Genomic DNA, 9,690 nt, shown 5'->3' with positions numbered 1-9,690 from the left:
CATTAAATTCCAGTGAAATATATTTATGTTTGTGGTTGTAATGTGACAAAATATGGAAAAGTTCAAGGGGTATGAATACTTTTGCAAACCACTGTATCTGCTGAGAAAACCCAACTATTTACCAGAGGACACAGTTAACATGGGKTTTGATGGAAAAGAATGCTGTCTAATGTCTAAGAATGATTTCCCAGCAGCAGTCTGCATTTCTAGACAGCTCTGAACCTGTTTGGCAAACAGATAATTCATTAGCCGTTTAGATACCTTGGAACCGTTCCAAAGTTACCTCATTATATATTTGTGGTTTGCAAATCTAATGAACAGCGCTGAACTTGGCAAAGATCAGTTTTGATATTTTCAAAATATTTTCAGGCACTGAATTCACCAGTGCGTGTAATTTGTTCCAGTTTAAACCAGTTGTCAAATCAGAAGCAAAAATAGATCACGGGTGAAATTTAACAATAATAAGGTAAATTGTATTGTTGAATAAAAGAGTCATGGTTGAAAGCGCTACATCTGACCTCCTTTACCCCATTTTGTGAGGATTTACAGGGTTGTTGCAGTCAGTGTTTACATTAACAGCTAGAAATGTGTCCCTAAATTCTTACAATGCTGTCCACAGTGAATGTCAGGGGAGGCAAACCAGAAGAATTAAAAATAGAAACATAATAAAAAAAAAGAAAAGAAAACCAATAATGTTTAAAAGAGAATATCAAAAATGTGCAACAGATACCGTAACTTCCTGCAGACGCCGCTGTTGTAGATCTTGTGATCTTGGCAGACTTCATTTGGGGTCCATGACAGTGATGTAGCTGGTCCACAAAGTGAAGTTGCATGGTTTATTTATTTATTTATTTATTTATTTATTTATTTATTTATTTATTTTGCATCACATGTTCAAACAGACATGCTGTACAAAGGTTTTGCTTCCTGTAGGGGACATATTTGTATGATGGACCTATGGGCTGTAGTTAGGAACCCTAATAATGAGCAGGGTGTATGGCTACAGTAACTCTGTGGTCAGTGTTGTCCTGTAATCCCAGTGCTGCAGGTTTGAGTCCAGGTTCTGTCAGGAAGGGCATCCGGCCTGAAACAATTCACCAAATATTTTTAAGTWTGCTTGCTGTGATGAGCCCTGCAGGGAGCAGCTGAAACGGTATATATAACAGTATTTATAGTAAGAGGGTACAGGAAGTGTTGGAGGTAGACTTGAGTTGAATACTGGTTTCAGATTAAACTAATACAGCTCTCTGTCAGATAATGCTGTTTCCATTTACATGCCTTTTAATAAGAAGCCAGAGACGAAGGAATTTGTTTGTTTTGTTCTCCTCTGCTCTACCTGCTGCTCATATCTTTCATTCCTTTGTGTATGATTGTTGAGGGGATTCCCCTAGCCTTTTATTTACATTATTTTTATTTGTTTTTTTATAAACTTTTAATAAAACAAAACGATATTGGGTATAGTTACATGAGGAGCAACACCTGCATGTGTTTTCCAGATAATGCTAACAAAAGTTAGCAAGGAAATAAACACAAACCTCACAATCTTATATCCAAGCAAAAACTATTTTTGATCTTGTTTTGAGACTGATATACTAAACTAGGTCTATTCAACTGGTGGCCTGTGGGCCGGAGGCGGTCCCCACGAGGCTGCCTTTTTCTGGAATGTGGTTCCCATGACACAGCAAAAACGCACCCACCCACGCCCAGATGGATATCAGGCCCCCGAGCTGTGAGCTTCAAGTAATCCTGCCCTCCGGAGCAATAGAATGTATACTAAAAAGAATAATGGATAATGTAATGGATTTTATTTTAAAAAAATATGTCAGCTGTTTCCACTTAATTGTAAAATGTTTTATTTTATACTATTTTTAATTTTCTGTTTTTTCCATCTCATTTTTGTTACTGTTGGATGTTGTTTTGTTTTTACTGTCTAGAACTACAGTTGTAAATTAACCTTAGGCTAAATCTGGTGCAATGCATCAAAATGAGTTTCAACAACACATAATTTCTCTCTGGGATCAATAAAGTATTTTTGAATTGAATTGAAATGTTTTTATGTTTATGTTTTAATTGCACATGTCCTAATAAATAAATTCATTCATTCTTTAAGTGAATTGAGTAAAGGTAACACATTTACAGTACTTTCTGTAACTTTACATTTCCTTAAAGTCAGTGTAAAGTAAATGTGTTACCTTTACTCAGTTCAGCTGAGTGGAAACAGCTGAAATATCTTTTTAATTAAATCCACTACATCTGTTTTTTTTTTGAGTGCATGATTAATCTTGTTAGCCTTAAAAATTTTATTTTTTAAAGAAATCTTACCAAGTGCAACTGTTTTATGTCAATKGCAGATTATTTCAATTAATTTGAGAAAATTCCAACTATAATTATAACTTTAACTTATATTTGGATGACTCATTTTTGCAGTGTAGTGCTCTCTGTGTTCACATCTGTGCAGGCTTGACCTCCATTCAACTGCACACTCAGCAGATAAAGAGGGCAGCTCTTTGTTTTTGTTAAATAAAACTTAGTAATTCTCAGTGTTGCAGTTTGYATCTGGGTTCATCCTCCACGTCTGTGACAGTATTCATCAAACCTGAGAAAGGAACTGAAAGCTATGAGGAAACAGCAGGCTCTAATTACCATAAGCTTCTTAATAAAACAAACCCTGCTTTTATATTGCAATCAACGATTATGGCTYGTAAAGATTAAAAATAGCTTTGACGTTTGAGGATGACTCATTTATTTCCCGAATTTCTCAGCAGCAGTCTGTTCTTTGCCAGCTCTGAACCTGTTCTGTCTGGTTATATAATCTGGAAGCATACAAAAACAAAAAAAATAAGCTTTTTAAAATAAAAACATGACCAGTGAAGTTTTACTGATCAGTGCCTGATACACAGTCTTTGTCACAGACTTGTGCTTTAAAACGGCTTCCTACTCATCTATAAATAGTTCATTGCTGTGACTGATGTTTTTTCACATGGTGTTAATGTTTATCAGAATCAGAATACTTTATTAATCCCCGAGGGAAATTACAGGTATTACAGCTGCAACCATTCAGATCGAGAAATGTGAAAGGAAAAAAAATTAGCACACTAAAATAAAACAAGTATAAACACCCAGGATCACGAAATAAGCACACTTAGGTCCACATAAACAATGTACAATAAAAAATAATAGAAATATTAAGGAAATGCTTACAGAGATGATGTTTGATGCATTGTACATGTTTGGTGAGTGTCATGGGTAAAATATAGTAAATTGAATATCAAATAAAGACTAAAAATATTAAAAATGCACAGATGTATTAATGCAAATGTGAATGTACACATGATCTAAGTTCACATGTTTAGGGGGGAGTTACAAAGTTTAATGGCCACTGGTAGGAATGACCTCCTGTGGTGCTCCGTGGTGCATTTTGGTGGAAAGAGTCTTTCACTGAATGTGCTTCTGTGACTCATCATCACTGTGTGGTAGAGAGGATGGTAAACGTTGTCCATGATTCCCTGCAGCTTTGCCAGCATCCTCCTCTCAGACACTGCTGTCAGGGAGTCCAGCTCTACTCCCACAACATCACCAGCTTTATGAATCAGCTTGTTGAGTCTGTTGGCGTCTGCCCCCCTCAGTCTGCTCCCCCAGCATGCAACAGCGTAGAGGATGGCACTCGCCACCACAGACTCATAAAAAGTCCTGAGCATCGTCTGGGAGATGTTAAAGGACCTCAGATGTCTCAGAAAGTAGAGACGACTTTTGCCTTTCCTGTAGACGACCTCTGTGTTTTGACCCAGTCCAGTTTATTGTCAATGTGTACCCCCAGGTATTTATAATCCTCCATGTTTACGTTGGCCCCTCTGATGGACACAGGGGTCACAGGTGTCTTGTTCCTCTTCTGATCCACCACCAGTTCTTTTGTCTTGGCCACATTGAGCTGTAAGTGGTTCAGCTCGCACCAGGAAACAAAATCCTTCACTGTTGTCCTGTATTTGTCCTCATCACCACCGGTGATACTTCCAACTGTTGCTGAGTCACCAGAAAACATCTGAAGATGGCAGGTCTCTGTGCAGTAGCTGAAGTCTGTGGTGAAGAGAGGACAGTACCTTGTGGGGCTCCGATGTTGCTGACCAGTCTGTCAGACTGTTCTGTAGTCGGACATACTGTGGACTGTCAGTCAGGTAGTTCGTAATCCAGGACAGGAGGGGGGCATACACTTGCATCCCTCTCAGCTTGTCCCCCAGGAGAGCAGGCCGGATTGTGTTGAACGCACTGGAGAAGTCGAAGAACAAGACTCTCACCGTGCTGGCTGGCTTGTCCAGGTGGGCATAGACTCAGTTCAGCAGATGGATGATGGCGTCCTCTGTTCCTAGGCAAGGCTGATATGCAAACTAAAGGGGGTCGAGGAGTGGCTGGACTAGAGCTGTTCCAAGATGAGCCTTTGATTTAATTGTTTAATTGTTTAATTTAATTGTTCAGATGATGGAAGATTTCTTTTAATGTTTTAACTGTAAAACAACGAACTTTAGAATATAAGAAAGATAAAAAGCTGTAAATGTTTGACTGAAGACTAAAACAATTAGTGCTATTTATTTTTTACAATAGGTTAAACTTTTTAAGAACTCCTTTATTCTCTTCTCCTTGTAATTCTGAGGCTGCAGATTTGGGCCCAGGTAGCTTCAGGAAGAGCACCTGTTTTTAAACCAATCCATTTTTTTCCTGCAACTTCTCTCACTGCTGTGACCCCTGCAGAAGGTAACAGGAAMAGCCAAAAGAACAAAAACACTTTAGTTTCAGTTTCCATTTAGAGTTGGCAACTAGCTACTAGTTGCATTTACGCAAAAACATACAAAGTATGCAAGTATATATCTTTTATTTTTCCTTTTTAGTATTTGTTCATTGTATTCTGCAAAGGTAAATATTTTAAACATCTACATATTTATTTTAAAAATCACGCATAGAGGTTCCAAGTGGGAGTCAAACCTGTGACCTTGCTGCTTCAAAGCAAACCTGCCCCCTTCAGTTTAATGAACTGTTCGGTGTTTCCTATATTGAACACCAGAGGGCGCTGTTTCTTCATAAATCAACTGCACCGACATGACTTCTGAGATACAAGCTGAACACAATAAACTGCTGGTAGAATGGTATAAAAACATGGAGCTAAATCTGCACTATGACGTGATTTATTTCATCCCAAATCTTTCTAATGAAATCTAACTCAAGTTAATAATCTGTGTCTTTCACAGTGTTGTTTATGATCCCTGCTGCTAAAAATAAAATAATTGTTGTACTATTATTTTGAACATCATACCCAATTTAAAAGTCATTTTTCTGTGTAGGTAATCACCTTTTATCTTTTCAGGATAATTGCATTGTGTTTGAAAGAAATCAAACATAAAGATGTAATTTCAAAGGATTCTTCTTAATTTCAGCATGTGAGACGAAGACGAGCGGGTTGGTGTGCTGTAATCCTCAACATCTGTGTGAATTTTTGTGTGAGAGATGAACATCTGCTTTCTGTTGCATGGCTGTGCTGCCCCCGTGCCCCGGAGGGCCGTGGTTCATATTACCGCGAGGAGCCACGGTGTCCGAGTACCACAGCGCCCTTCAAAGGCTCTTATTGTGCTTTAATGAAGTTTTTGTATGTTTTACTTTGTTTCATGTGTTGTTTTCTTGTGGAAGAGGACTGCGTGAATTCAAATATGCTTTGTTCAGTGTGTGATTATGTCAGTAATCCGTAAAAAAAAACTTTTTTGTGTCTGATGCTTTGATAAACAACATGGTGAAGTGAAGGTGAAAGCTTGGTTTGGAAAAGCTTCCAGCTGAAACAAAGATGTGATATGTGAACATTTATTTTTTTGAAGTGGAGTTAGTTAAAAGCTATGAATAGTTAATAACTTACCTGAGACAGATGGCTGTAACAAAGATTGGACAAGCTAMTGGCTAGTCTGAGACAATACTGYTGTCTTAAAACATCTAAAATTCATAGTTGTTCAAATGTGTTGTTTAAAGTTTCAACAATAAATTTCACTGTTAATTCTGGCAGAAATATTTTGGCTCCGCCCTTCTAGAAAARAACATCAAAGTTTAGTTTTTCTGCTGTGTTTTCACCTCTCGTTCTCATGCAAGAKAAGCTCTTGATGGGATTTTCATATATGCTTTCCAAAATAAAGACTTTCTAAAGAGTAGATTTAGCTAACTAATGCAATGTGTCTAAAAAAACCAGAAATAACGTCCAAACAATAAAACAACAACAAGATGTTAGGATGTCTGGGTTTCTCAAATCYTAATCCAGCAGCCAACAATCTTTAATCATGTGATGAAATGATCAGTAACTGAAATAAAATGCTGAAATGTGCCAGTTAGAGTGGAAGAAATATATTTATAACAAAGCTAAAATATTATCACTGTCCATGTTTTGACATTATGCTAGAGATGCAGCACAGTGTTTTTGTTATGAATAGAAAAATATATAAAATAATAAACAGAACTTATCCTGTCATAGGTGCTACAGATAGCTGCTGTTACTGTTTGCTGTTTTATTTGCAATGAATTCTCTCTAATTAAGCACATAATGTAAAATGAATGGAGATGTAAAGATTTATAAAAAAGATTTGCTTTAAAACAACAGGAAACCTGTTTGATCTTGGTTTCGCTTTGACCAGCTGTAGCTGTCAGTCCAGTCACAATTAAATCTTGTTTCTCCAAAATGAAGACTGACAAAACCTGGTTTATACTGTTGTTTTGTGAATCAAACATTTGTTTTTTTCATGTGGTGTATTTTTTTTCATAATTTTTTTCTTGCAAGCAAAACCTGTCCAATGTCACATTTTACTCGTGAATCTATTATTTTATTCATTTCTGAGCAGTGTTATTCTGTACAGCAGCTGGGAATGAGAACAGGAGTGTCACGTTAACAAAATAAAACAAACTCATTTGCATTAATAGTTTTGTAAGCTCTGATTTTTTTAAATCCTTGTGGATGTGATTCTTAAAATAACACATTTTTAGCCTTTGAATTCGTTTCCACTTTGAGTTGTTCTGAACTGAAATGTGAGCATCTAAAGCCGTCCCTGTGCTGCACGAGTCAGAAAGGAGATTTGGAGAGTGAAGAGGAGGGGGGCGTGTGCTTCTGACAACCCCAAAGTCCATCTTGGCCTTTTTTACTTTGAAGTCAGGTGAATCCATTATTTCCGTTTAACTGTTACACCCCCCGTTTCTGGCTCTTTGACATTTCTTTGTGCTCTGTATTTAGTCGCCTAATTATCCCACAGCAGTCACAACAGCCTTATCTCCGTGACCATCTCATAAAAACACATCTTTGATGTCCCACTGGGGAGGGGAGAAAATGGCCTCTAGGAGTCGTGAGGCTGATGGCTGCCCGTCACGGGAAAAGGAACAGAATTCACCACACTTCATTTCACAGGAGCTAAACACTCACTCCGGTCAGCTCGTCTGATCTTTTTTTCTCCCTTTTTTCAGAGTGGACACAATGCGAAATATTAAATCAACTGCATCAAATCACTTTGAAAATGGCGAGCAGATCCTTTTTATGGAGTCTTGGCTGGACAGGGCTCTGATGTGTCTCTTCTGCTACATCTGGAGTCCACAAACGCCTGYGGCTCAGAGAAAAGAAAAAATGTCTCTCCCACAGTTTGTTAAACTCCGTCCTAATGCAGCGCAGACTTCAGGTTGTTCCTTTCTTCCCACATTTTGATGTATAAAGACGTTTACTGCCTCATATTTGAGAAAACGGCTGCAGTGAGGAAGATGAAAAAAGGTCTCGGCTCAAAGCCAGAAGTCCTTTCTAAGCTTTTCCTTCAGAGATACGTGAGCCGTGAGGCGTGTTGATGGGACCGCTCTGTGATCAGAATGATGATGATGCAGCTCTCAGACAAGAGTTTTTATAAAGCACATAAAAGACCTGTGGAGACTTGTCAGCACTTTTGGAAGTGTGTGTATCCATGCATGCAGTGTTTGAAGCTGAAAAAAAGTGTTGATTTGATTTTCATGAAATTCAGTGCAGTTTATGAAATTAAAAAGAAAAGTACAGCCAGCTTCATCCTCACCTTCAAAGCACCACGTACAGACGCAGACATCTTATTTTAAGAGCTGCACTCTTTATCTGTGCCGTATTTATTGTATGACTACGCCAACAAAAGCTCCAACCTGCAAAGCTGATCTGGCAAAAACAAGAAGAGTCAGACTGATGAAGAGTTCTGTTTGTCATCGGTTTGGTCCGTTATGCCTCAGAGAACTCAAGATGTCAGAAAAACTAGAAGTGGTGCAACAAAACTGTTTTTTTCATGAGTCCATCATTCTTTTCTCTCTACTTGATCTAAAAAATGAAACAGCAATAATCTTTTTTACATTATTCCTTAAAGCCAGAAGGTTGGAATTTTAAAAAACTATAATTTTATGGCTTTTTTTAAAMAAGCTAAATTAAACAATTGGAAGAACGTCCACTAAGAGAGGTGATTCTCTGCTTTCTGACATGGGTTGTATGTAGGCTGATGAATATGAGGAACAGGTGTGGTGATAATGACTGAGAGGGGAACTATGTTAACTCAAGCAATTTAAATCCATTCATGAGCTTTACGTGCTATTTCCTTTCAGGGTCACAGAGGTCACTGCAGGGGCGGGGGGCGTACACCCTGRGTKYACTGCAAGTCCATCAAAGAGACAARMAACCATTCACACTATTAGTCATGCCTAAGGACAATTTTTACCAAACATTCATATTTTTGGTGGAATCTAGTAGTAGTAGTTTTAGTAGTAGTAGTTTATTCRTTTCATTTGTAATACAAAATTAACAAAGTTCAAAAAAACATACAATCAAAATGAAATCAATCTAGTCTAAAACCAAAATAAATAAAACTGTCAAGTTTGTTGTAGATTGGAAGCAGACAAAAACAATTTTAATACAAGAACCCTCTGACAGGGCAGCAACAAGGTTACAATTAACTCTCTGAGAAAACACAAGGGACAGAACACAAATGAGCATAAACGAGCGGACGATTGGAAACACCTGGGGAGAGAAGAAGCAGGTGAGAGTGGGCAGAGCCACAGCAGAGAGCTAAACTGATTAACAAGAGTCGCAGGAAACAGAAACAAAAAGGGCTAACTAAACTTGACTAAGAATAAAAATAAAAGGGAAATGGTGTTTAGTACATTATTTCTTGGTTGAAACAAWGCTTCTTGGTAATAAATCTTGTAATGGGCTCTTGATTAGCAGCACCTGGTAGTACCAGAAACTCAAAACAAGAGTCAATAGCAACAATAGAATAAGATATTTGACAGAGAAGATTTGGCAAATTTTTCATGTGCCACACTTACACACTCAGCACTACTGCTCACCCAACAAATGCATGTTCCTTACAAATGTGGCACCACTTAAAAAGGGAAACTAACAGGCTTTCTAAGGGTATGAGAATTATTGCCAAGAAACATTGATACAACAAAAAATAATCTACCAAACACAAATTTCCTTGCTTTTAAGTGCTAAGTGTAAAAAAAATAACGCACGCAAAAAAAAAAAAAAAACAGAAAACAAGACACAGATTTTCACAAAAACAGGCTAAACACAATAAAGCCAACCAACAAACACAAAACCCAAATATCATGATATCTCTAAATTTTAACTGACACCGAAAGAATATTTACTTGTGCAATAAAAAAATAATCATGCATGTATATATA

The sequence above is a fragment of the Austrofundulus limnaeus genome, unplaced genomic scaffold (genome assembly GCF_001266775.1).
Source record: "Austrofundulus limnaeus strain Quisiro unplaced genomic scaffold, Austrofundulus_limnaeus-1.0 Scaffold11, whole genome shotgun sequence".
Classification (NCBI taxonomy): Eukaryota; Metazoa; Chordata; class Actinopteri; order Cyprinodontiformes; family Rivulidae; genus Austrofundulus; species Austrofundulus limnaeus.
This window is presented reverse-complemented; position numbering follows the sequence as displayed.